The sequence below is a fragment of the Passer domesticus genome, chromosome 2 (assembly GCF_036417665.1).
Source record: "Passer domesticus isolate bPasDom1 chromosome 2, bPasDom1.hap1, whole genome shotgun sequence".
NCBI classification, from domain to species: Eukaryota; Metazoa; Chordata; class Aves; order Passeriformes; family Passeridae; genus Passer; species Passer domesticus.
In genome coordinates, this window is record NC_087475.1 from 42006215 (window position 1) to 42026979 (window position 20765).

Below are 20765 nucleotides of genomic sequence, written 5' to 3' on the forward strand. Positions count from 1 at the left end.
GTATTGCAACATTGATGGTAGCCCCACAAACAAAGTAATCAGAGCTTCCCACAAGTTCATTTACAACTGAAGTGAATATGATGCAATATGACAAGTGGTGTTTGGCATTATCACATTATAGGCAACCCTGTTCCACGCTGTCACTGTGGAGCATTTCCTGGCAAATGCAAAAGGGGGGATTCTGTTTAGCTTGGATGGCCAAAGCACAGTTGTCCACATCTGGGCTAGTCATCAGAGCTCCATGCACCATAGTCAAAGGAGTCTGCAGAGCTACTCAGCTGATAAATGTAGGGTGAATTGGGAGAACTGTGTCCCTGAGTGCCTAACTCATTTTATTGACTGTAAAAGGAAGCAAAATGGGCAGGTTCTTATGGAATCATCTATATTACAAATGTCATGGGATGACTTTTTTGCTGTCAAATATTTTAATGTAGAATCCCATATTTACAAACGGAGATATTTACAACCTGAAAAGGTTTTGTCATTCACAAATACAGGCTGGCAGGAACGTAGTGCTTTTGTATTGCTGGAGATGAATTTTGCACCCTCTACTGGAAAATATGTTTGGTGCATATAAAACATGGAAAAGGGACATAGATACAGTGAAATCCTCTCCTCGTTGTCCTAAAGCAGAGCTGTTACATGCTGACTAATCCTTAATTTCTGGTCACTTATGAGTACTGGCACACGTGACTCTTGAATTGTGAATTTACCTGCTGCCAAAGTTAATAATCAGACTGTGGCCTCTTGTGAAATATGATTTCCAAGTGAATACACTGAAGCTCAAAGAAAATAAAGATTTTTTATTATTTTTATAATTTCCATTGGTATGTATTCACCTGGAAAATCCAGAGCACAAAACAACATGAAAAGCCTGAATATAAGCTCCACTATGGCAGTTTTGTAGTGACATTGCTCAGTTAGTGTTAGGATCTATGCAGCTCTGAGTTTGCAATCAGTTCCTCTACCCAGTCACAGGAGAGCAAACAGCAATTATTATTTCACTTGTAAGAAGAAAAAGCTCTTTTCAGGGTTACATCACACACCTTATCTCCCTGAACAAGCAAATGTGGCAGGCGGATAATGCAAGTGAAAGAAACGGTTGGTCCTAAGGAGTCTGACCTTGGAAGAATGGTAATTTCAGCCATCAAAAAAGAGAAAGCTGACAGTTTACCCTCTAAATGAGAGGTTGTCTGAAACTTGAAATGTGTGAAAAGGGTCTTGAAAGGAGTGTGGACAGCTTTCCAGGTGGGATGTGGACATTCCTGTCTCTGAGTTGTCTCATCCAATTCAGCTGAATGACACTTCTTCCAATCTTCTGATTTAAGCAGGATAGAGTAAAATGGAGCAGGTAGTTACCAGAGTCTGATATAACGAGTCTGTATGCTCTCAGCAGAAGTGTTTGCAGGGAATCTGCTTTCCACTGATATGACACGGTCACGTGGTGGAGGTGTGTGATCACTCGGAATCTCACTGGATCCTGGCTGGGTATCAGTAAGCAAATAGCAAATAAAACACATCATCAAATGGATTTACTGTGTTAAATTTGCAAAGATCACAAACTACTCTTTGCACTGCTGACAGGCCCTGGTCATAGCATCTTTGGCAGTCTTAGCCAAGGGTGTGAAAAGGATCAGCAAAATAATCAGTTCCCTCCAGGCATTCTGAGAAAGAAAAGGCACTTTGCCAGGAATAAGAAATGAGATCTGTTTTGTGAAACAAGCTGTTCTTCAGGCCAGTTCTTCTCCCCAGCTTGGATAAGGCAGGATCAGGTCAGACATGGTACTGACAGCTAGCTTTGCTGAGCTATCAGGTATTACCTTTGCTTACTGTCTTTGAAAAGGGTGAAGCAGTGGGGCAGCACATAGATATGAAAAGATGAAGACCCACTTCTTCTGGAGAAAAGGACTAACACTGGAACATATAAAAGCATTTAGTGTCCAACCCTTTTGCCATTCCACAGAGACCAGGCTGGGTCTCAGCTGCTCTTACCCACAACTACACAAAAATGACTATAGATATGCTCAAACATCAGTAAAAACCTGGGGTCCTATATGCGGCTTCTGGTCCATACTGGGCAGTACAGCAACCACCAGCATTCCATGTGTGATGGACTGAGTCCAGTGCAGAGCTCCAGTAGCCCCCAGCTATCCCCAGAAGCATCTTTTGTTCCCCTGAAATGGAGAGCTTGCAGATCTGGCCATGCTCCACACCCAGGGAGCCTTGACTGCTCCCCACTCCCAGCCATGCCTGTGTGAATTAGTGGTGGGTCCCATCTCCTGACATCTCAAAAGGCAGCATGGCTTCCTGCACTACATCTGATCTTGGAATTGAATGCATTTTGCTACTGGGATCTCAGAGCAGCAGGGCCCATAGGCTTTCTAAGGATGGGAAAAATCTGTTCTTTGGGAACTGAATTTCCCCTGAGTTCCCAAACTCTGCACAGTGACAGAGGAACAGTTCTGTTAACATTTTTATACTCCATGCAAGCAACATGAAAGCATGGGGATGCACAGCCTGCAACAGGAGTGGACAGTGAAAAAAGTGAGAAAGGACAAGAGAGAAACAAACTGGTCACAACAATTCTGGAGGAAATAAATCTGTCTCCTGTGGACCTGAGAGACATGGAAATGTCTGGTACTTCAGAATATGCTGCCTGTGGGCAGGGAAAACTTGTGTGAGGAGAAGTAGCAAGCCCTGAGGAAGAGCCTCTCAGCTCTTAGGAGTGTTCTGGCATGAAGGTAGGAAGGCACAGCAAAATAAGAGATATGGTCATTTTATAAGAAAGACTTACTCTTCAATAACACAGCTGTGGATAGGGAGGAATCCATGAGGAATTTGTATTACAAACACCTGTGAACCACAAGCCTGAGCCATTTACTGATTTTGAATGGGATCTGTCTGTCTTAACATAGTTGTCTCAAGTTTAGGATTTAGCCTAAGCCTAAGCCACTGACTCTAAACTCCATGTCTGGTAGACGGACGTTTTCAGTGGGTGGTCATTGACCTCATACACATTTCTCTGGGGATTCCTGTCTCCTTTCACTTATTGCAGAAGAGCTTTGAGATTATTACCTTAGACATCCTCTTTAGACTGCTAAAATTAGTGATGTGAGCCCCACCTTCTAAACGTTGCTCAACGCAAGAGGCAGTGCTGTTGAAATGAGTGACTGGCTGTGCACTTCTGGAAAAGCAACTTTTCAGACCAGTGATGAACTCCACACAGTACCCACAATTTGGCAACTGTCTGAGGCATGTCCTGTCTGTGAACAGCCCCACTGGTCACACTTGGGAAGGATTTCTCTCTTCTTAGATGATGCCTGTTTTATCCCTGGATGGTTGAACCTGATTGTTGACAAATAAGATATAGACACAAACAAAAAATTCTGCTTTCGTCATACCAAGTGGGTTGGCTTTCATGCACGTGGTAGGATATGGCCTCAAATTGGGATGAAATTGAGTTATTGTACTGTGGACAGCTAGAACACAGTGAAAAGGTCACATCAGGAAAGAGGAAGGCATCCAACTTTGCTCATTGTTCTCCCAGGTATTTTTGTACTGTGTGTACCCTGACAGCCAGAGTACAAGGCTTTTGAAGCATCCTTCTTTGCCCCAGAGGCAGCAGGTGGGATGAGTGGATAACACTGTCATCCCTGCTGCAGGAATCCATCTGATCTGCCTTTCAGGGCTAAGGAGCAGCAGTGATGTTTCCTTCATGTCTGCTCTTTAGGGAAAAGGTTGTGTCCTACCAGTAGCTTGGGAAATGCAACATTCACATTTACTGTGTTATTTATGATGGGGTGAAATTTCACACGGTGTTGCAAGTCGCCTGGAATGTGTTTGCCTTGGCATGCCCTCTTACTGCCCTCAAGTGAATTACAGGCATCTCTTCAGGTATCTATTCAGGCAGACCTTGTCCACTGAATAATTTACTACTCCTGGGAGGGAGAGGTGCTGGGATGTGCTGCTCTGGTCTGTGGTACTGGGCTGTTCTGATGCTCAGCAGGTGGCGAGGGAGGTGGGTCAGTGGGAACTTTATTGCTTGGCACTTGCAGAACTGGCAGCTAATTAATGTCCTCCTGAGGTTCCCACTGGGAGTAGCTCTGGATCCGTTCTTGTTACAAGACTGCTGCATTTTAGAGTGTGGAATGGGATGAGTTGGTGGGAATTTTTTGAGGCAAATGTATTCTGGCCAAAGTGATCTGTATGGAAATGTCTGTTCTGTTCTGTACTTTGGCATTTGGGGGAGTAGTAGGGAAGTTCCAGTGTGAATGGTTTTATCCTAAAAATAATGCTTTTCCCAGGCAAGGTCTACTGCAAATTTGCCATGTGAGTAGACCTCAGCATATGTTGGTGAAACCATGATGATGCTCTTCAGCTGAGTTATCTGATGGGCTTTTGCATGTATTCTTTTGTGCTTCATGGCATCTCTCTGGGGGAGGGAAAGGTTTTTCACCTGCTTACCTCCCTTCCTGAAATCCTTTGCCATTTTAATCTTCTGCCATTGCTTTTGTTTTCTTGCATTATATTTTTTTTTTCCTTTTCACAGGCTGAAGTAAAAAATTGATCACTTCTTCCCATTTTACTGACTCATTCAACTTTACTCCACCTACTTACTATTTAATTTTTTCTCTTTTAGATGTCTCAGCTATCTCTGTGTTCTGTTGAAGAGTTTCAGATGTTATGGGGCATATTAAATGGTCCCTCTAATAGTGCACTTTATATTTCACGGAACAGTGTTTTCTTCTTTGAGGATTCACATATCTCAACTGCCTCACAATTTTAAATTACCCCAGGAGATTTTTGGATGTGGAGGGAGAGACACAGGAGCAAATGTGCTGGCAACAGCATAAAATGGCCATTGGCTTCCCTCTCACAATGTCCCATAAAGCTGCCCTTCCTAATGTAAGCTCCATTCTCAGTGACAGTCAGTAGTGCATTTATTCCTGGCCAGGAGTTACATTTTCACTCTTGTAGGTTAAAGACCTACATATGTGCATATGGAAGATGTCCTGCCACTTTTCCCCTGCCTTTATTAACAAAAAATGAACTGACATGGTATTGATTTGTTACACATGTTCATTTTTCCCTGTAGATTTGCCCAATCCCCTCGAAGGGACACTGCAACATCCTCTGGTATTATCTGGAATTGTGGAATGAGGCTACTTGACTTTCCAAGCATCAATTCTCCAGATACTATTACATTTTCAGCCTTTCAGGAGAACTAAATGTGAATCACAGTAAAGCGACCTGGTTGGTGGTGCTTTTGAGTACATGAAAGCATTTGTTTTGCTCATACCATTTCATTTCATTTTTCACATCTGAGCCTTACAATGGCAACTGTACAAGCTTTATAGTTTGGGGCTGACCTTGGAAAGAGTGAGGTGTGTGGCAGTACTCTTGTTTCCAGCAGACACTGAGCAGAACATTGCAGGGCAGGTTGCATGGTTACATAATGGAGAGATGAGCAGTCTTAAAAAACACTAAAACTGTATTTAGGATCCGGTTGAAGATAAAGAAAAGGTGCTGTCTATTGGCAAAGCTGATGTGTGGAGCCTGCTGTCCTCAGAAACACATGCCAGTTTGTATTTTGGTCAAATGAATTCATTGCCACCAAAATAGATGCTGTAAGTGAAATAAATTGCATAGAGTGGACAATGATGGTGGGGATGATGAAGGGCCTGGTGAAGACCCAGTCAGTGTGGGCAAATGCACCTGGAGACTTCAGTCTCTAAAAACTGACCCCAGATAGCTGGGAGGCACCTGGATTCACATTACACCTGGAAGAGGCTAAAACATTTAAGGACCCCTATTCTTTATATCTTGATATCAGGGCAGGATGATAAAGACACATCTTTGTATCAGGACAGGATGCAGCTTAGCCAGCTTTAGCTAAAAGATTTGCCTCAAATTTTTTGGGCAGATTCTTATAGTTTAAAGAGAGAAAAGAGGCAGTCCCAAAGGACAATTTCATCTCTGGTTAGGGCACTTACAGTAGGCTAAAAAAAGAGCTAAGGAGCAACTCAAGTAATAAGCATATAAGGCTTGTGCCATTTTAATTGTCTTAAAGCACCTTCCAGTGCCCTAACTGGGGGATGTGTGTCTTCTTTACCATATTTTCCAGCCCTGCAGAAAGTTTCAGGTATTTTAAGGACTTTGCAGATATCTTGTGTTTAAATATCTCAATTATTCCCTTCTGTCTAAGTTGTATGAGCCTTTCTTTCAGGCCCTGATTCATTCAATTTAATTCAGGAGTGTAATTTCCCATGCTCTTCTGCAGAGAGGTCTGGAGAGATGTACTCCATTTACCTAAAATTTGATCCCCTCCCCTCCAGAGATGTCTATACAGTGCTGAAGCTGTGCAAAAATGCTGGCTGACAATGATTATTACTCAGATTACCAGTATACTTAGGGATTATCCTATTTCCCATGGCCTGCCCAAATAACAAACAGGTATCCCCTTTAAATGCCTCCTTTTTTTTCTCCTTAACCAAGCAGGGAAAACGACCCATTTCTTAACATGCCACTCCAGCTTGTGATTATCTTTATCCTCGGAGTTCAATGGAAGTCCAACACCTCAATTAAAGGTCTCAGTTTCATGGCCCATCATCTCAGCTGAAGGAGAAATTCACTTTTTGATATAAGAAGCAGTCTGCCCAAGACCTACAGCACCACAAAGCTGCTTACCTGGGATCACATGAAACTGCAGCAATTCTGCAGCTATGCCTGAGAGGTCAAATGCCTCAGCCCATCTGGAAAGAATCACTTATTCCTCTGAGCATGGGATTGGGAGCAAGGATGGCCAGACCCCAATTTCTTCTTGGGACAAACCAGTTCGCTTTTGTAACTCACTTTTTTGTGCAATAAGGAACTATAAAAGCATGCACGCTTGACTCTCATTTTTACATAGAATTTTATAATGAAAACCTCTGCTTGCTGATATAAATCTCTGCCTTTACTGCTAAATTATTTCTTTTAAGATCTCTTACAACAAGAAATAACCCTGAAAGTATTTATTTCTCTCCTTCATTGAGCTCAAACACCTCTCCAGATAAGGAATACATCTGAGAATTGATTTCACATTAAGACTTGATTGACATTCAGGACAATACAATAATTCACTAAATGGCCTTTAGAGGGAAGCAGATCCAAAGAATCCATGGAGAGATCAAGAGCAAGCTTTTTGCAAAAACAGGTTGCTAGATCTTGTTAAGCAAAACCTAAAGCTGAGACACTTGGCTCATTCTCTATGTCTCTGTGTAGTACTGGGTGAGATTTGAACACCCCTCACATTATTCCAGCCTGAAACCTCTCATACAGTGAAGGACACTAGGGCTATTTTGTCTTAATCTGCTCATGTCAGGAGACCTTGCTGCTTTGTTTCCTGAGGAGTCTTCCTTTAGCCTTCAAAAGCTACCTTGAAAGTTGGGCATGAAAGAGAGCCACAGGAGAATCTGGGACACTGTGCAAGGGGTAGTCAGCAAGTCTGGAAAGAGATACCTTCCTGTCTGATTTTATAAACTATGAGCTGAAGTAAATAAATGACCTGATGTTTCCTGACTTCTGTCTGCTCTCTTGTGAGGGATCAGACAAAAATGTTGTCTGAGAAATACCTACATATAGGCAGAGAGCCAAAATCTCAGAGGGTGATTTCTAAATACTACATATTTGAAAGGCTGTGGTATGTGTGACCTTGTAATTCCACCTGTTTGAAGCATTCTTTTTTACACAAAAGTGTGTTTTAAAGGTAGAAAATTATTTTAAAGATCTTTGCAGATCAGAAATGACAGCAAATTCTCTGTGGGTAAAGTTTTCTGCCCTTGCCACGTTCTCTTTATATCTTGGGGGCATGCTGATGGGGCAGGAATTACTCAGTGGGCAACTTGCCAAGGCAGCTTGCCTGTGTGCTGCACTTCTGGCTGTTGTTTTATGAGGACAAAGCAGATGTGCTATATATAGCCTGGAATGAGATAATGAGTCTGAAGCAGCCTGAAAGAAGTTAATGCAATTTTCAGTACGTGCATACTGCTCTATACAGAAGGTCCAAGCAAAAAGCTTAGGCATTGAACCTTGGCTGCCAATTGTAAAACTTCATGGCTCAGTTTGAGACAACTGTCTCTCCCCAGCATAAATCAGCTCTGGAGTGTGCCCTGAGCAATCCCAGTCACCAGCCTGCCCTGCTCTGTTTGGTGCCACAGATGGAGCCTTCACAGATTTGTGGAGGATTTTGAAATGGCAGAAGCCTAGAGAAAGACAAACAGGGCTGAATTTTTAAAAATACCCCCAAACCAGCAAGCATCAGACTTTCTTTTAACAGGTTGTGAAATTAACTACTTGTGAGTACCTTTAAAACAATAAAGAGACATGTAATAGGACAGATTAGCTATATCAAATCAATCTAATTTCTTTCCTAAAATGTTAGAAGGACAGTTAGGTAGAAAGGTGTACTTTAATGTTGTATAACTTGAGTTTTCACACTCAATACAAACAATATGAGGTTTGCTGAAAACATTCTAAGGCAGGATGCCAAACACTCACTGAATCATCAGTACCTTCCTGGCCATGATGCCCCCAGAGGCGTCTGCAGGGATCTGTGCTGAACCTGCTGCTTTTCACCCTTTGTTAGCACAGCAAGCAAATAGGAACCTTGTTACTGCTGGCAGAGCTGCAGCACATGCTATTGAAACAATGTGTATGTAAATTAAACTATTCCAAATTCTGTCACATTATTTGTAAGATGATTTTTAGAGTGACACCTAGCTCCCTGGCAGCCCCTGCATGCCCCTTCTGAGAGCAGGTGCTGCCCCAGACATGATGGGTCACAGTGCTCCAAGGAAGGCTCCTCTGGAGTTCCCAGGCATATAAAAGAAGGTGTATCCCCTTTTAAAATGAGATGTTATACTCCAAACTTACATAAACAGGGTAATTCTATCAGGTTTGGTGCATACCTTTTCACTAATATTGCTGAGGGAAGCTCTAAGCAGATTAATGAGTTCTGGGTGTAAGTTTAAACTTTAATCACATGCATTAGCATCCAAGGGTTGTGCAAGACAGCATTTCAAATGAAACACAGAAAGAAACTTTCATAACATTTTACCTGTTGTGGAAACCTTACCAGCTCTGTGTACTCTTACATGTATTAGTCATAACTGGACAGAATATCCTAATAATATGATTTTAGGCTTTTACCAGTGAACTTTTGAATCTTTAGAAATAGGAATAAATTCATAGAAAAAAATCCAGCAGATAAACAACAAGGTTCTTAGGCTTTTCAAGGACAAAAAGGATTATCCACTGTAAAAGCTCTCCTCTTTCCAAATAGAGTCCAATTGATCATGCCAGCATAAACAGCAAGGAGAACAGCAGAAAGAAAAGACACTTGTGCCTGAGCAAAATGACACTTCCCTCTCCTTTTTCCCTATGGGTGAGAAAAGTCTTATTTTCCGCGTGGACAGTAATTTGTGGATCCCCAAATCAAATTTTCAGGAATGTTTACCCTAGAAGACCAAATCAAACTTATTAATCCTGCCAGCAGGCCAATTGTTGATGTATTTATATAAAGTTCTTCCCCTAATATTTGTTTCTTGGACCTTAGTTTCTGCTGTAACTGGCTATGTAAGAGCTTCTGTCATATATGTGTAATGGATGATGATAAAAGTTGAAGATTGGACTTGATGATCATGGAGTCCTTTTCCAACCCAAATAATTCTATGACTCTATAAATTAATTATTGGTAGAAAGGCAGCATACAAACTCAAAGAAATAATCTGATTCTTCCTAGGTATAACAAAGAAACTTGGATAAGTGGCAAACATCTCATTGCCAGACTCAGATAATAAGGACCAGACTCATGTCTACATCAAAACATATTTTCCAAAAGAGAAAAGAACAGTGTGAGAGGCATGAACTGTACCAAAGGGGAAAATCCATATTGCTTATGGTATAGAGGTCTTGAAATAGGTGAATAAGAGCACATTATTGATGAGGATAACTATCTTTATTACTTCCTCAGTTGTATCGACTGACAGCCTCCTGAATTATTTTGGAATGGACAGCATGAGGAATCTCGTCCACTGAGACTTTTAGCCTTTGTGATGGTTACTGAGAAGCTGTATGATCAAGACAGTTTTTATACAAAAATATTCCCTACACAAATTCTTCTCAACCTTGGATTTGTTGTTTGACTAGAATAAAGTGTAAAGACATCGTTCTCCTAGAAAATCTCTGTTGCCTAATGTCCTCTCCTCAAGAAACTCCCAGTAAAGAATTTCTTCTTTAGATCTGTCTAAGCCTGCCCTCCATCAGGTTAAAGCCATTCCTCTTCTTACTATCACTGCATGCTCTTGTGAAAAGTCCCTCCCCAGCTTTCCTGTAAGCCTCCTTTAGGTACTGGAAAGCTCCTGTAGGGCCTCCCTGGAGCCTTCCCTTCTCTAGGCTAAATAACCCCAACTGTTTCATCCAGTCTTCATAGGAGAGGTGCTTCATCCTTCTGATCAGTTTAGTGGCCCTGCTCTGAACTCATTCCAGTAGGTCCACAAGTCCCATGAGCGCTGGAGAGAAGTGGGTTCACCAAGCCCCAGCTGCTGCTGTCAGATGTGGTTTCCTCTTCTGTGGTCCAGCTGGGACAAAGGGTTCTGGCTTCTGCCATTTCTCTGAGTGCAGTCTGACTGGACATTGTTCATCCTTCTTCAAGATGACAAAGAGATATAAGCTATAAAGCATTTCAAATGGAGAGGACGGGTGCTGTACCTTCTTGATTTTGACAGAAATTATTCCAAGCTAAGAAATGCAGCAGTGACTGGTGGAGTAACTCCCAGTGCCCTGGAGGAACAAACTTTTCAAGAACCTTCAAACTCCACCAATGCAAAAGATTTTTTTCTTTTGTGAAGCAGGATGATCAAACAAGCTTGGTTGTCTTCTTCTACCTCCTCCTCCATTTTGCCATAAACCTACCCACTTCTTTTGAAGTTTGCTCCCTAGATTATAAATACTCTGGGACAGAGCTGCTTTGTGCTTTGTGTTTGCACAGTGCCAATTACAGACTAGAAGCCAATAATAGGCAATCAGCTTTTGTTCAGGTTTCACTGGTTCCTGATAAGTGCAAATAGAGCACAATGCCTCTGGCTGGTTCCTTTGTGGAGCACTGCATCAGAGAGATGTATTGCCCTAAATATGTGAATACAGATGACAGCTGAGCAGTGAAAATATCTCAGGAAGCAGAATCAGATTGACAAATGTCCTAAGCACACTACAGAGCTGTACTTTCCTTCCAGTCCTTGCCAGCTCTAAAATCTCCGTAGTTGATAGTAAAAACGAAAGCGGCACAGATTTTCCAATGCAAATACAGTTTTATCCTTCAAGAGAAAGGATGTAACTTTTTGGATATAACTGGAATTAAAACTTAGATATGGAATTCAATAGTATATGAACTACTGTAAAAAAGAAGCCAAACTTAAAAACTACTATTGGTCACATTGCCAGATCTCAGTGCAGATATATGAAGCCCATGAGGATTGGATCCTCTATGCAACAAGGCCAGTTAATCTGCTTACTTATCTGACATTAAGCACCCAAAGTGTAGGATTTTAGGCTGAAATAGCAGCTATTGGGAAACAAACATTAAGTAGATAAGAAAAGCTTTCTCACAACATTTTTAACTTCCTCAATCCAATTAAAAGCAGTGCTTCTCCTCTCCCACAAGCTGCTGCACTGCTTGTTTTTCACATGCTCTGATTCTTCCCTTCCAGGACTTGTGTCCTTTGCCAGACTAACAGGCATTCAGAGGAGGGGTGTAAGGACACAGGTAAAACAAGTAGCTTTTAAAAAATATTTCATACTACAATAATGATTAATATATGAGCTAATCACAAGGATAAGTGGACCAATAAGAACATCACTATTATTATTTTGTCTGTATTTTAGGACAAGAAAAATTTAAAAGAGTTCAGACTGTGTATTTTAGAGTAGTAAGGTAGATTGCTTAAGGCAGCATGTTTGGGATAAAGCACTTGTGTTACCTTATCCCAGCTCATGCTGCCATATGTTGCACATCCCCCAAAATTTCTTGTACCAGTAGGATGCAATTTCCATAAACTTTTTCTGAAATTTTCTTTTTAAAGTATTTGACAGTCTGTTTCTAATAGGAGGAAGTTCTGTTGGCCTCATGAAGTCTGACTCTGATGTAATTCCATCAAAATCTGTGGAGTTTCCCTGGCATTCAAACTGAAGTAATTTAGGAATTACTCAGGCTTTGCATTTCTTAGATTTTGCCAGTAGGAACTTGGAACTAGCAACTCAAAAATTACTTTTAATTGCATCCGGAGATCCCCATTTACTTTCAAAGATACGATCTTCATCGTCACACACTCTGGATCTGCACACTTGCATTCATGTTTAGAAGCTTAATTATGCATCAATTACATGGGGGAATTTTAAATGAGATTTGCTGTTCCTTTTGTTTTGTGGATTTGACTAAAACATTCTGTTTATTTTGGTGTCAGTCTCATAGCTGGCATGACTGATTTATCTCATGACTAATTTATTTGACTCCAGCCAGACATATACTGCCAACATCTCAACAAAGGGCTCCTTTGGAAAGGGTTTATAGAGTTTCAGTTCACTCTAGCTATTAAGCACTTTATGAAAATGTCCATTGATTCCTAAGAGCTGCCTGGTAATGATATAGCCTTCAAGAGTGAGCTTAACCAGCCCTTCCTCTTGATTAGCCTTTTTGCCCACTGTAATTACTTCTCCACCAGTCTGGGATTTGTAGAGGACCTTTCAAGAAGTGAAGCATCTTTAACAAGGGAAACAAGGGACAACTTGAATTTGTGTGGACACATGAGCACAAGGACTATGTTTTATGTAAAAGCTTGCTCAAAGGAATACATGGCAGGCTGATTTTTAAATAGCTGGCACTATCTCTTGCTTAAGTGAGATGCAGGCTCTCAGCAACTGCCTATCAGAAACTTGTTTTCGATACTCACACTCATCACCACACTATAGCTAAAGAACATGGAGTCCAACGGGGCACCTGGGCTGTGTGGAAAGAGAAGATGACAATGCTTTTCACACCAGGGACAGCCTGAGTCCTGGTGAGATAAAGGTCTATTCAGTGAGGACTGAATGATGTGGGGTGAAAGGGGCTCCTAGATCTGAGGTGACAATTTAAAGGCTGCAGTGCTTTGCCCCTGCACCAGCTTTTGGTGAAAGTGTTGCTCCCTTCAGGCAAAGACTAGGAGAGAGGAGATATGTGAAATATGGGAAAATTAGCTGCAGAAGGACAGAAGGACATTGCTTTCCATATGCTCTCATGTTTGTATTGAAAGTTCTAGAAATGAATTATATCCAACTGATCTGAGGTATGGGGATCCACCTGTAGGTATCTTCTGAGTCAGGATAGGAATCAGTTGAATCCTGCCTGGTATGTCCATACCTGCACTAATCATCCATCTGCTGTACTGTCAATTGGCACGTCTAGACTGCTCCTTTGACCTGCTGTAGGCATGTCCCAGAGATAAGACAGAAGCTGTCCCAGAAGGTTCCCTTTTCCTGTTGCCTATAAAGTCATTACAGGGTGATTAGATAACTCACAACGTTTTACAGTGCTGATGCCTAAAGTGGTCTGGGATAAATCCTAAACCTCTGCTTAAGATCCAGTGCTGCAATTTTATCTATATCCAGCTTCAGGTGCCTGATGAACTAGGATAACATCTCCCAGGCAGGAAAAAGGAGAACTTTAGGACCCACACCACCCAGGATTCTTATATGTGATAGAAGAAGGATAATATATAGCTTAAGTACTTCAAGGAGTTTGGCCTATATTGTCTTTCCCTGTCCCCTGGGTCCCCCTTCTCTTTTGGACTCTTTCAGATATGCTAGGAAAATAGAATAATGTTTGGCAGAGTAGCATGGAGAAATGAAATAGGATGAATGTGAGTTTGCTGCCTTTGTTTAGGGCTGTTGGTCTCTCAGCAACATCTAGGCCAAGCCATGGGCATCAAATGGGTTACACAGAGCTCAATGCTCTGTAATCACAGAGCAAAACACCCTCTCCAAATTCAGAAAAAAAAAAGTAGGAAATACTTCTAAAAAAATGCAAGAGGATTTAATACCAACTGGCCTTTGCAGATCAAAAGTTCACTAGAAGACCTTTGTAGGCCAAAGGCTACTGGCAAGTGGACACTGGCTGCTGCATAAATTGTATTTTCTGAATTATGGCTTTCCACCTTAACAGGCTGTATGGGAGAGTCCCACAAAGAGAAGAGGTGAGGACATCAAGAGGCACATTTCACTTCTGGCAGCTGGAACTGAACATGGGGTATAAGGCTAAGCTGATTCAGGTATCTTAGATATCATAGATATCTCAGATATTGGAGGTAATCACAGAGTGAAACAACTGCAGAGTAACAAAAGTAAGCTAAGGGTTAGAGACAGGCTGTCCATAAAAATGGGCTGTTGCTTTTAGAATGGAATGATAAAACTGCTAATTTTTAATTCTTTGTAGTAATCCACTCTCACCATTTCCTGTGGTATTACCACTGGACATGGGGAACTGATTATACTCTTCCTGTTTTCAGCCACTTATTACGTACTTGAAGACTATCTCAGTGCCTACAGCTATTCTATTTTAGACTAAACAGTCTCAACTCTCCCAGTCTTTCCTCAGAGAGCATGTTTCAGAAACTTGAGGGATTCTAGTTGCTTTTATCTGTGTGCCCTTTCCAAGTCTTCTGCATCCTGCTTCAAGTGTAGTACCTAAAGTGGACACACAACAGCAGCAGAGGCTTTGTTTGGGCCATACAGGAGCCATCTCACATCTTACAGACAAACAAATTTGAAAAAGGCTCGTTGTTTGTTTTTTCTTTTGCAAAACAGTACAATCTATATGCATTAACTGATTTCAGCTGAGAGGATCCTGGATATTGGATTGATCCCTGCTAGTCTATCTACTCAGCCCCCACAGCTGACCAGAAGCTTGAAGGAATTCTCGTTCTGCTGAGTTTCCTGTAAGTTATTTAGGAAGGAGAAGGTTGATGTTTTGAGGCAAAGGAGAGGATAGATTATAAAAATTTAAGATTACCTAAGCAACTACCAGGTCAGACAAGCACTGACCTAATTTATGATCCTGTCTCTGCTAGCGGCATGAAGGAGACAGTAAGGCTGCAGGGATGTTGAGAGAAAAGGAAAACAAAAAGAAATAAATCCATTTTGAAAATATTGCTGCTGGTAGAATTGAGTGAAAGCAGATGTCACCCAGTGAACTTCAGACCCTGAAGAAATGTTATTTCTTTCACTTAGTGAGAAAAGTGAGCAAGCCAGCGAAAAAAGTCTCTGGCTTTAAACCCACTTTGAATGACTCATGCATAATAGAAATAAATCTTGGTTGGGAGCAGACTTTTCCTCATCATTCCTTTTTCTTTTAAAGATCTTCTCAGGAGTCTTGTAGATCTCAAATACATTTCTTTGCTTCCTAGTTCCTGTCCCTCGTTCAGCAGTGCTTTCCCTTCAGTGTTAAGGACTATAACCATCTGCTGTGAGTGTGTATGTGAGGGGATATAACATGGATTTCTGTTGCTAGACACAGATTCATTATATTGTCCAAGGTTCAAAACTGTAAAGAACAGGTGGCTGAAAGCACTGAGTCCTCAGATAAAAGCTGTCACTCACTGTGTTGCTTAAAATGCTAGAAATTTTTGTAAATCAACTAATTTCTCCCAGTTGAGCAGGTAGATTTTGCTGAAATTGAGAACTTGGGTCCAGTCCCCCTTGTTTAAAAGTGGTGGCCAAATTGTCACTATTAGGTCAAGACAGAGCTGGCATCTTGCAAGCTCACTTTCTGCTTTCCTAATGATCTATGTGTTTGGGATGGCTGTGTTTTTTCAGGAGTTCTCTTCCCGCCCCATGATCCAGCTGTTGTACACCAGACTCGCTTTCCTTGTCTGCAGGTGTTTTATCTCCTTGCAAACTGTTCCCAGGAGAAAGCCATTCCTATCTCCCAGACTCCCCTTTCACCGGGTTGTATGTGAGTCTTGCACACATAGACCTTGCTGATGTGAAAATCTTATCAGCTGGCCTTGACAACCTGTGGTGTCCTAGGCTGCCTTGGGCTTGCCCTTAGGCGTCTGCAGAAACCAGAGCAATCACCTCACTGCAGCACAAGCAGTGAGTGACCTTAGGAAGCACTCAAACATTTGCATATTATTGCATACATAAAAACAATAATAAATGTTGGTGGGATGTGGAGCTTATCAACAGGCTCCACAAAAGCTCCTTCATTTGTTTATAAGGAACTGCAGACCAGAGATGCCTGAATTTGCAGACAGGAAGGGTGAGGGGGGAAAACACCTCCACTTGTTTTCTCCTTTGAACAACAACATTTCTCTTAACCTTAACCATAGAAGGTAGTGCAGCCACTTGGCAAACAGACTTGGGTGAAGTATCTTGGCTGGAAATGTTGGCTTGATTCTGTTAACACACAGAGTGTTCTGCTCCATGCCTGCTGAGGGCAGAGAGGGGAAGGACTCCCCACACTGCAGCCCTCTGCACCCCCCAGACACAAGTCTGGGCAGCAGTTTGCCTGCAGACACACACTACTGGCTTCAGCTGCCATGTCTCCTCCTGCCTCCCTCCCTGGTCTCCCAAGCACAGCCCCTCAAGAGGGGCCACCACCAGCAGCCAGGGCAGGGGAGCTTTGCTGCTCTGAAGCATTGGGTTGGGGTGCTGCAGCCTCAGTGAAACCCAGGCCAGAGTATGGCTGTGGCAGTGCAGGATGTCCTGGCTGTGGAGGGAATCAGAGCCTTGAGGCACAAGAGGCACCGACACCTGAAAACCCTGCATTTCTGCGAAGAACGGAGTTTCTAGGGACAATATTAAGTAAGCACAATATTGGAGGTTTTGTAATAGCCACTGAGCAAAACAAAATTATGTGTGGCTTGAGGATGTTGAAAGGTGGTGTAAATTAAAGTTGTCCATTGCATTAATTTTGCTAGAATATAGTTTATCATCTGCTTTGTTAGGAGGAACATTTACATTAAAAATACGATATGGAAAAGTCAGATGCCATTAATGATTAGTTAGTTAATTAGTTAATTAAATTACCTCTTTTCCCCACTTTGTGAGATAACTATTTCTGTTATTACCAAAAGGTGGCTGACTCAGGGCCCAGCATGTGGTGTGATGTTTGCTGGGATGAGATGCCAGCCTGGGGCAGCAGCTTGGGCACGTGGTGAGCTTGCAGTGGAGAAGTTGTTTATATATCCCCAGAGTCCTGCTCTCCCAATAAATATCACACAGGGATATGGACAGGGAGTCACTTTCACTGTTTCTTACTGGCTGCGGTTTGGTTTCTGCTTTTGCTGCTTACAGGATGAAATTTCAATAGAAAGGCTTTTATGTGACATTCTGTGTTATTGTTTAGAGATTCATTTGTGAAGAAGGAAAAGGCAGTCTCAAAAAAACCATAAGATTTTGGCAGGTTTCCATCTACAGAGGAAATTTAGAACTTCAGAGCTCTGGTTTCCTTTGGAAATATGATTCAGTGAGTGTTGCACTGAATATGACTCATCTTTGTGTCTGACTGGTATCTGCAGAAGAGTAACCTCACATCTTAGCTGGATACAAAAGTAATAGCAACTATAAAAATTGTTAGAGTGGACCTGGTAGAAAACCAGCTTATATTATTCTGAAAGCACGTGAATGAGAGTCTTCAAGCATTTAGTTTTGCTTCTGATTTTGACTGTCAGGTTATGCAATTGTACTCTTTCAAACACCAGCTGAGTCTGTATGATTAACTTCTGGAGGGGGATAGAAGTAAAAATTTGGAGTCTATCCAAAATAATCTTATAAAATAATATTAATGACACATCCAAATGGTGATGTACAGTTTTAAAATCTACCACATGGAAGCCTTGTTTATGGAAAACTGTTCAATAATACAACATATCTTAGCTCAGGACGTACAGTTTTAAAGTTCTGCCTTTACACAGGTTAATCCTCAGGAGGTGTTTTACCAGATCTTGGTTAATTACCTCCAGATTAACACATATTTTCTTTAGAAAAGTTAATCATAAAAAAAAAACATAACTTGAATGTTCAAATGAATGTGCCAGTAGACTTGGGCATGGTCTTCAGAAGTGTTTGGTACCTCTGCTTTTTTAACTGTTTCAGGTAATTTCCTAGAAAAGTAAGTGGCAAATGTCTGTGTGTCCAGCACAAGCTATTTAAGGGGTGATATGAATGAAATGTTCTCAGGAGACTTTGCGTGTACCTGAATTTCAGCATGTGCTTGGCTGAATTGAAAATAAAATGTTTTCCATTCAGCAACTGAGAAGTGCTCTGGCACTTAAGAATGGCCTACATTAAGGCACAGAAATCTGAGGTGATGTGCTCTCTCCTGTTTTAGGAAATGCATCCCTGAAGAGGAAAGTCATACAGGAGACCCAGGCTTCAATGTCACCTGTAGAGAGAAGATTAGGTGGATTATGGGAATCCACTGGGCACAGCCAGAGGTCCCTCCCTCAGTGGCACCAGAACTGAGTCTGAAAAAGTGGGGTTCTGAAGCCCTGAGTTGCCCCGGGCAACACGTCATCTCCAAGCATTTGATTTCATTTGAGTCAATGAAAACCTGAAGGGAATACATTGACCAGCCTCTAAACCAGCAGAGTGTCCCATGGCACCCACTCCAGGGAAGGCTCATAAGGATAACTGGACACTGTAGGACTTGAGGCATGTGGGATATGGGGAGGAATCCCACGTGCATATCTCTAATAAAATGTCTGTGTTCATCTGGCATTTTGCTTTACATTGCAAAACTACATGTAAGTACAATGAGAGATAGGGTAATATGTGCATTAGGGGATTTAATATCCCTACTGACTGTGGAGTGATTTATTTGCTCTACCAATGTGAATGTGACTCCTACTTGCCTAGCCAACTCCATGTAATAACTGTAGGAGAGATTTTTATGTACATATATTTTCCCCCTACATTTCCCCATACTCATTCTCAAGGTATTTGCTTAGCTTCTGTGCTCTGCCTTGCACTACTCCATGATGGAAAAATAAATATTCAAGAGCTTAAATCTCAGCAGTGAGAATTTCAAAATCATCAGCTTTAATGATTTACAAATTCAGTACTTCAGTCTCCTTCTCTCTCTCACCCTCTGCCTATCACAGCTGGTTTTGCCAGGCCTCCTTTCCCCTCCTGCTGTAGGGACTTGTGAAAATGAAATGGATTGTATCTCTGAACTTTGAATGAAGCTCTGGTTGTAGCATGACTGCTGAAAAGATAAGAAGAGGTACATTGGCCTTCGGCTCCTCAATACATGCCAGAGGGAAGCTCCCCTCACCCACCTCAGTGCTCACAAGGCAGACCAAGGTACAAAACCTGTTTGAACAGAGATATTTTAAGACATTGGCTGCATACCAATTACTGCTGTGTCCTATTCATTTTGCAGTACACTCTGCTGCTATGTAGCAGTAATCAAAGAAAGCTAAAAGCAAAGTGGAGATAACAATCTATCCTGATGTGAATATTAGAAGATGAAAGAGCTTTGTTATTAATGCCCCAATAACAAGTTCTGCATTTCTGTCCTTGTACCAGCTACACCACACTAACAAATAACAGCACTTTCTACTTTTCATATTTCCTGAATGATTTTATTCAAATGAAGACCACTCTGAGTGGCAAAAATCTGTAAAACTGAGTGAAGAGAAGCAAAAGCAACATTACTCTTGTCTAGATGCCAGATTTAGACAAAAGTGAAAAAAACCTCAGCACTGTAACCTCTGTCCTTGTCCAGTGAGAAGACAAAAGGCTCAGAGCACAAAAAGATGATTGCCAGGTGTAAATGAGCTAAAAAGGAGGACTGGTCTTCAAGGTCCTGTGTTTTCCTGCAATTCTGAAGATTATAAAGCAGTTTCAGAATCTGTCTTTTGTAACCTGCCACCACCTTCTCCAAAACTGGCAGCAGTCTCTGAAGGCTCCATCCTCAGTGTTTTCCATCTGGCCCCATGCAGTCTAGTCCTGCAGTTCTTGGACTCCCTTTCTATATAATTCTGGCTGCAGATTTCCCAGTAGGCAGATCTCTTTCCAGTCTGCCCACAGCTCTGGACTACTCTGGCTCAAGTAATTGGCCAGAGCCAGACAGCCTGCATAGCAAACAGCAGTAAATAGTGATTCATTGTGGTTTAGATTCATGGATTTTCAGAGCATGTAGATTAAAATCGTGGAATCAAAGAGCTCAAACAGAAGACAATATTCAGCAGCAGGAATCCTTGAAAACCACTTCAAAATCTTTAACTTATATGTCATCTCTGAGTTCCACAAATCCAGGTTTCATAGGGTTGTTCTGCCTCTGGGGGGTTCCCTCTGGAACTTACCATCCCATTGGAAATCCTGCATTTTGCCCTGTTTCTACTGCAAAGCTGCTGCTGGAGCTCCCTGTGGGAAAACTGTCTTGGATATATGGGAGTTAGCCTCCTCCTTCAGTTCATATCTGTTCTGCCAGAGGCTACTTCATGAATGACTCTGCTGCATATGAATCAATTCATTTTCTAACTTGAAACCAGCCTAATAATGAGGCATGGCATGGCTCTGACTAACCATTACCTAGAAATGAACTTTTTCATTTACTTTGTTCATTAAGTTTTGGTGTGGGGGCAATGATAAGCAATATAAGAGATTCCAAAAGTATTTGCTGTATAGAGTAATGATGTTTCATGACTTCTAGTGCATTACCAGACTTCTCTAGAAACCAAATGTGT

General features: G+C 41.7%; 1 protein-coding gene and 1 long non-coding RNA gene across 2 annotated transcripts in view; one reads left to right on the plus strand and one right to left on the minus strand.

Moving 5' to 3' along the window:
• CLDN10 (claudin 10) overlaps positions 1 to 20765 on the minus strand; it is a 53677-nt gene that overhangs the window by 26710 nt on the left and 6202 nt on the right. The gene's annotated exons all lie outside the window — the stretch shown is intronic.
• LOC135293834 (uncharacterized) lies at positions 11728 to 19187 on the plus strand. Its single transcript, XR_010355925.1, has 3 exons — positions 11728 to 11803; positions 14237 to 14342; positions 18404 to 19187. It is a non-coding gene; the product is annotated as an uncharacterized LOC135293834 (long non-coding RNA).